Here is an 8,607-nt window from a genome sequence, read left to right on the forward strand (position 1 = left end):
CTTTTTTTTTTTTTGTCAAAGTCAAACTTTAAAATTCAATACTTTTCACGGAAATGAAATAGAGGCCTGATCAGTCTGGATAGCATTTGTGTAGACTGTGAAATGAAACTCACCTTGAATATCACATTAAAGCAAAATGTGGAATCCTTCGGAATTGTATAAGAGCAAAGGAAACAATGAAAAATGTGTTACTATAAAACCCTATTCTTGGTAGAGATTTCATTTTTTAGATAAGAACAAGGAAAGCAAATAGAATATACCTTACAAAAGAAACTTTCACTTCGAAATTAATTTTGCTCTGTGATTATATACAAAATAACTCCACATACAGCGTTTTTTAAAATTTCAATGTTACATTCTGGTAAAATAGTATCATTTTTAATGACAATTCACTAACTGCAATTCTAAGAAAAATGTAATACAAAATCGTGTTCCTTTACAAAAATGGGCTAATTTTGTGATAAACCCATAGTATTGCATATTTGTGTATTTGGAACATAATTGTTGCCACCTCCCTCCATTACTTCAGTGGCAGTGATGACTTATAACAGAATCATGACCCATCAATGAAGGTGTCAGCTTTTGGAATATCAAGATAAAGAGTCACACCTCTCAGAATTATTGAGTTCATCAATGCATACAGGTTCCTTGATTGTATTTTCCTATCTGTTAGGAAGGTCTTACTCTGAGAATCTATTTAGGGGCCATAAAAAGCAAATGTATAGAATTTTATCTCTCTTATAATTAATATCTATTTACCTATTGGTATTTTGGTTTCTTTCTTCACTGGGTAGTAAAAGGAGCATTCATATCTAGATAAATTTATAATGTTGAAAGTCTTAATGAACACTGGCTTATTGCTTCCTACATTTAGGTCTATTATTAGTGTGTGCCCTTGAAAGATCTTAAGAGGTGAAATCTGAGAAAGCCCAGGAATTCATTAGTAGTAATTAATGGACAACTGCATGCTGTGTGGTGATTGTCACCTGTAATGGATAACAAAATATACTAATGCAATATGATGCAACCTGGGTTAGGAATAGAGTGCCAAACTCTCTAGCATCAAAACAAGATATCTCTAGAATGGCAGTTTTTGTTGCTCTAAGGAGAGTACACAGTTGAATACTTTGTTAATCTGCTAAAGGGGAGGAAGAGTCATCTTCAAATACATTCAGTTAACAATACGTGGTTGCAGATCAGGGTAAATCTGGATACTGTGTGCTGACTTGACAGCAAGTCTAAATGTCTAAGACTTTCAGTTTGTTTATACTAGATGACAGATAGACAATAGATAGATAGATAGGTAGGTAGATAGATCAGTTAGATGATTGATAGACAAAGATATATGCATAGATTAGAGATATTGATAGATTGATAGATGACAGATTATTAATGTCAGATGTGTAAATATAATATATATATATATTTGTTGTAATTTTATTATAATTTTATTTCATTGTGAAGATAAGAGGAATCACCTAACAGCAGCAATTACTAAACTATTGTCTCCATGTTATGAGTCTATACTTGGGTTTTAGCTCTTCTATTTTTATTCCCCAATGATAGTGTATATTTTTAGCTTTCACATCATTTTTAGTATTAATTTTTTATACAATATATTTCGGTCATGTTTCCTGTTAATGGAAGTTTCTGTCCCGCCAGGTATTCAGTCTCAAAAAACACACTGAGGCTTATATAAATTATAAATTGTTTGGTCTATTAGTTCAGGCTTATTATTAACTTGCTCTTACAACTTAAATTAACCCGTAATTCTTGTACATGTTTAGCCATGTGGCTTTGTACCTTTTCTCAGTAAGGCATTCTCATCTTGCCTCCTCTTCTTCCTCTGTTGATGAATGCATCTCTGCCTTTTCTCTTCCCAGAATTCTCCTAGTCTGGTTGTCCCACCTATACTTCCTGCCTGGCTATTGGCCAATCAGCATTGTATTAAACTAACATGAGTGACAAATCTTTACAGTGTACAAGAGCATTATCCCACAGCAGTTTCCCTTCTCCCAGCCCTTCCCAAATCCTCCCCATCCTCTTCTCACCCAACTTCATGATTGCTCTTCACTCTTTCTCTCCCTCTTCTCATGCCTTTTCTCCCCAGAAAAAAAGAAAGGGGGGAAGAAGGAAAAAAGAGTTAAGAAAGGAAATGGCCTACAGATAATCATAGGGAGTGACATTATTTGAAAGGACTGGGGCAAGTGGTCTTGCTGGAGTAGTTGTGGCTGTGTTGGAAGAAGTGTTTCACTGGGGTAGGATTTGAGGTTTCAGAAACTCAAGCCAGATCCAGAAGCTCACTCTTTCTACCTGCTGCCTTTACATCCAGATATAGAACTCTCAGCTAACATGCCTTCCTGTGTGTTGCCCTGCATTCTGCCATGAGGAAAATGTATCAAACCTCTGAACTATAAGCAAGCCCCAGTTAAATGCTTTCTTTTATAAGAATTGGCATGGTAATGATGTATCTTCAAGGCAAAAAAAAAAAAAAAAAAACACTGACTAAGACAACATATGAATGTTTCCATCTTCAGAAAGACATACTCAAGTGGAAAATATAAACAATGTAATAGTGTGTGAACCCATGTTTCCTGCTATCAAGAGAGAGAATATGTTAAAACTTACATTCACTCTAACATTTTTTTCAGGGTATATTTGTTTCTTATTTTTTTATATTTTTTTATTGAAAAAATTTCTGCCTTCTCCCTGCCTTCCATTTCCCTCCCCTCCCCCCACTTCTCTCCCCCTCCTCCCACTCCTCTCCTCCTCCCCCCACTCCATTCTCCCTCCCTCTCCAGTCTGAAGAGCAGTCCGGATTCCCTGCCCTGTGGGAAGTCCAAGGTCCTCCCCCCTCCATCCAGGTCCAGGAAGGTGAGCATTCAACCAGGCTAGGCTCCCACAAAGCCAGTTCATGCAGTAGGATCAAAACCCAGTACCATTGTCCTTGGCTTCTCATCAGCCCTCATTGTCCGCCATGTTCAGAGAGTCCGGTTTTATCCCATGCTTATTCAGTCCCAGTCCAGCTGGCCTTGGTGAGCTCCCAATAGATCAGCCCCACTGTCACAGTGGGTGGGTGGGCCCCTCGCTGTCCTGACTTCCTTGCTCATGTTCTCCCTCCTTCTGCTCCTCATTTGGACCTTGGGAGCTCATTCCGGTGCTCCAATGTGGGTCTCTGTCTCTATCTCCATCCATCGCCAGATGAAGGTTCTATGGTGATATGCAAGATATTCATCAGTATGGCTATAAGATAGGGCCATTTCAGGCTCCCTTTCGTCAGCTGCCCAAGGAATATACTGGGGACATCTCCCTGGACACCTGCGAGCCCCTCTAGAATCGAGTCTCTTGCCAACCCTAAGATGACTCCCTTAATTAGGATATATACTTCCCTGCTCCCATATCCACCCTTCCTTTATCCCAACCATCCCATTCCCCCAAGCTCCCCCCCATCCTCCCCTTCTCACTTTTCTCTCCCCATTTCCCCTTACCCCATCCCACCTCACCCCCAAGTTCCCAGTTTTTGCCTGGCAATCTTGTCTACTTCCCATATCCAGGAGGATGACTATATGTTTTTCTTTAGGTTCACCTTCTTATTTAGCTTCTCTAGGATCACAAATTATAGGCTCAATGTCCTTTATTTATGGCTAGAAACCAATTATGAGTGAGTACATCCCATGTTCATCTTTTTGGGTCTGGGTTACCTCACTCAGGATAGTGTTTTCTATTTCCATCCATTTGCATGCAAAATACTCTAATATTCTTGTAGCAGCAAAGTCCCCTCCTGGAAGACAAGGATGATTTTCTAAAGACTGAGAATATTAAGATATAGAAATAAAATAAAATGATAAAAGAATTGATTTGGAAGAAGATTTAAAAAATAAAGGAAAGAATGTGGTATGGTGAGGAGCTTCATTAAGAAATCATTGATTCATCCTTGATGATAAAGTCTGGCTTAAGAAGACATTGGTATATGGATAATGCAGGCACTTATTCTAGACTGTATTCCAGGAGAGATATTGAAGATTTTAGCATAAATATCTTAACCTCAATTTTCCTATCTTGGAAGGAAAGAGAGATACTGTTTTGTACACCTTAATCACAATATATCTGCCTTCAAGCCTACATCAAGAATGATGTAACGTTTTAATTTATTTTTTTATTTTTTATGATACAACTTTTTATATAGCAGTATTGTATATGCTACTACTGGTTTTAAAATTCTGTTTATTATTTTATCCTAGTGCAAAAATATGTAATAGTCCCTTTATAAAATCAATGCATTAAATAAAATGATGCCAAACTTCTGTCTATTACTATATTGATATTGTTCTACAATTCTAAATTATTAAGACAGATTTTTTTCCAACCTTATTTTTTTTCTCTTATGTTTGGCAGAGAAAGTTGAGCTTCTGACTGTCACTGTTCATAAGTGTTTGTGGAAATTTATTTATTTATTATTTATTTGTGAAGAGAATGTTCACAATTGTGAACTGTGGTGCTTGTCCCTTCTTCTATGATGACTTCTTTTCCAAAGTAAGGGTGTAGTGAAGGTGCTCTGTATAATCAGCATAGTAGATATTATGTAGGCTACTTCATAAACTTAGAACATCTTCGCACCTTTTACATTTTCTATTAGAAAAAAAATAGAGGAACTGTACCATATATATGTATATATATTTTTCTATTTTTAAGCTGAAAGTTTGTGTTTTTTTTTTAAAAAAATAATTACACTCTCTCCTTTGGAACCTGTCTTCATCACCATTCTATTGCTGCAAAGAGAGATCATGACAAAGACAATTCTCATAAAAAGAAAATATTTAATTGGAGCTTGCTTACATTTCAGAGTTAACCCATTTTCAAATTGTGGGGGACATAATGGGAACATGGTGGCACTCGTGGCCCTTGAACAGTAGCTGAGAACTATATCCTGACCCACAGGCTAAGAGAAAAAGCAATACTGGGCCTAGTATGCATGTTTGAAACCTCAAAGCCTACCTCCAACAAGACCACACCCCCTAATCCTTCTAAAGTAGTGCCACTCCCTGATGATTAAACATTCAAGTATATAAATTTATAGGGGGCATAATTATCTAAAAGACAATAGATCCACTCATTTTATTCTTTAAATAAGTTTATTAAAATATACTCATCCTGAAATCAAGCATAAAATAAATTTTAATGCTAAAAGGAATAAATGGTGAATATTTCTACTGTATTAAAAAAAAACAGGAATGGCTAGGTGATTTGGTGGATAAAGCACTTACCACACAAGCATGGTAACGTGAATTTGATCCTCAGAACCCATATAAAAGTGAAAGAAAAAAGCTGACTCCATGAAGTTGACCTCTGACTTTCAAACATGTGCTATGGCATGTCTCCTTATCCAATAATAATAAAAATAAGATGATGATGATTTTGATTTAAAAAATCAAAAACTGTGCTTTTAAAAGGAATAAAATACCAACCCTAATATGTAGGAAGCATTTCTCTAATGCAAACTATGTTAAGTTAACACTGGACACTGAAGAAACAATCTTTCATATTATTCATATTATTTCATATTAATATCAATAAATAACACAAATATGTAGATACATTTATATTGTGTGCTTGCATTCAGCATTTTAAATAATACATTTAATTGTACTATGTTATCATTACATTGCAATTAAGATTATTTAAAAATTTAAAATTCATGATTCTACAATTAAAGACAACGAATATAAGAAGAAAATTGTGCAGTTCTATAACACAATAAAATTGTACGTATTATCTTCTCTCAACTACCTAACATTATTTTCAAATTTGAGTCAGTTGTTAACCATGTTACAGAGTAATTTTGCAGAATTTATCTAAACAATAAGTCAAGAGTTTTATGCTATTATTGTTTCTTAATCTCAAACCTAATTATATAGTATGTTGGGTGTATTAAAACTATCATTTAATGAACTTGAGACTTATAGATTTTACATACTGTTACAGTTTGAATAAAAATAAATGTAAATGATTATTACGATATATAGAATATAAAAAAGTGGAGGAGAATATCCCCAAAATGTCTAAATATTTATTGAATACAAAAAATAATAGCTGCCAAGGAAATATAAAGAACTGCAATGTGTTATAAATAATTTCAGTCAAAAACACCATTTATAGAGTTTAAAAAAAAAGTTGCATTCCATTTGTGTTTTATATCTCTGAATATGGCCTAGTGTAAAAAAATATGATAACTACCTAATAATCAATAAGAAAAAAGGAAACAGGAAACACAATAGGAAAACTTGTAACTGAATGAATATTAAATTCATTTATATGATATCCAAATGACTAATAAACTTACAAAGCATACAATAGTCTACTATCCACTAGGGAGAATAAAATTAAATGTAATTTTAATTTTTGTTTTTCAATGCCAGCGTATGTTATTGTACATTGTAACACTAGATTGGCTATAGGAACAGAGAACACCAGTGTTCATACAGATGTGTAGCACCTGGAATTCCCACACTTCTGTGAGGCTGAAGTTGGTACCAGCACTTTAGAAGACTATGTCATCCAATACAGTGAGCGTACACATACCTCTGATAGAGCAACCTCATTCTCAGGTTTACAGGAAAAGTGAGCGCGGATGATTGACAAAACCACATTCAGGAGTGCTCATGGCAACCTCGTTTATAATAGGAAACTACAGGAAACAAATCGAATGTCTATCACTGCGAAAACGGAGGTCACAAGCATGTTCATCCAGTAGTATACAGTAACAAAATTAACAGCCTTAACTACATAAGCTACATAGCTACATGCAACCAGGCAGATGTATCTTAAACTTCACTATGATACTGAGGGAAAGAAACTGAATAGGAGTGATAAACAGATAATTGTTCAAAAACTGATAAAAACTAATCTACTGTGTTTGAAACAGGATAGTTGTTACCCCAGGAACCAAGAGGGTAATGGCTGGAGGGCAGGGTCAGAACCCTCAACAGACACACCCATAAGTGAACCTGATCTACACTGTCTCTCTTTGGGACTCTCTTCTCATTTGATTGTGTCAGGGTAAGAATTAACACTATTATAACTGACATCTTCCTATGGCCTCTGAACACACCTGTACACGTGTACACACAGGGATGTACTCAAACACTCCCAACTAACACTCAAAATTAAAACAAGCATGGAAAATGTATAAAAGGTGATGGAGGAAGGTCATTGGTTAAATAATAAAGAAACTGCTTGGCCCTCATAGGTTAGAACATAGGTGGGTGGAGTAAACAGAACAGAATGCTGGGAGGAAGAGGAAGTGAGCTCAGACTCCATAGCTCTCCTCTCTGGGACAGATGTCATGCCGCTGTGCTCCAGAGCAGATGCAGGGCAGCTCCTCTCAGAGCCAGACGCGATGAAGCAAGCCACCAGGTCAGACATGCTGAATCTTTCCCAGCAAGCACACCTAGTGGTGCTGCACAGATTATTAGAAATGGACTAAATTAATACGCGAGAATTAGCCTAGAAGAGGCTAAATATAATGGGCCAGGCAGTGTTTAAATGAATACAGTTTGTGTGTTGTTATTTCAGGGCATAAGCTAGCCAGGCGACCAGGAGCTGGGGTGGCAGGAACACAGCCCACAGCTCCCTTACAACAAAAAGGTTTTGAAATGCATAAAATAATATCCACATGATGACTAGGTATGATCTACAGGTTTTTACATTTCCACCACACCATTAATGAAATCCGTGAACAAGATAGGTGGATCCAACTGTTCTTAGTAGTAAGATTAGATTATAATTGTTCCAGAAGCTAGCATTAAGAAGACACTCTGTGACGTTCCCATGAACTCATCACAGTAGTGTTCTGACATTTCATATTCATATTACTCTTAGTTTTCTAAGTTAGAAGCACTTGTTTGGGGGAATCCAGAAATTCATAACTTCCTTTCTCTTTTCCCAAAGAACTAAATTTTAGTTTGTTTGGTTTTTTTTAGGGTAGTATAAGAGTATTTATGTTGTCTGTTTGAATTAGAAAAAAACCAGAAATCTGACATTAATTTTTCTAGTTTTTTAAAGGTCTTTATGATTTAAAAGAGTGAATATGTTGGAAACACACATGTATTTCATTAAGAGTCTGCACTGGCTCCTTTAAGTGCTTATGTTATCTTTTTTGTTTGTTTGTTTGTTTGTTTGTTTGTTTGTTTCCTAAAAACAAACCTCATACATTTCATGAGGATTTCTTCTGTAGATTTGAGGTTCAACTCTAGAATAATAGAATCCATTTGTATTTGCTTCACTCTGAGCATTGGCTGATGAGTGAGCTTCTTAGCTGGTGAATTGTAATGTGGTGCATTTCGGGTGTTCAATCCATTTTGGAGGGACTCCCTGGTCAAGTCATTATACAGCAGAACATAATTTGACCACACATAGGCAGATTTGGGGTGCTGTGAAAATTATCCTCTGATCTCTTGCGTTCTTGGGAAGACATCCCCCTTGACTCCAACATTAATTCAGCATTTGCCATTGACATTTCGAATGTGAGAGGGAAGTTCCCATCTGCAGCTCCCACTGGAGCCTGGTATATGAGGCTGGTATTTTCTGCTTCCATTTGAATAATATTTG

The sequence above is a fragment of the Chionomys nivalis genome, chromosome 3 (genome assembly GCF_950005125.1).
Source record: "Chionomys nivalis chromosome 3, mChiNiv1.1, whole genome shotgun sequence".
Lineage (NCBI taxonomy): Eukaryota > Metazoa > Chordata > Mammalia > Rodentia > Cricetidae > Chionomys > Chionomys nivalis.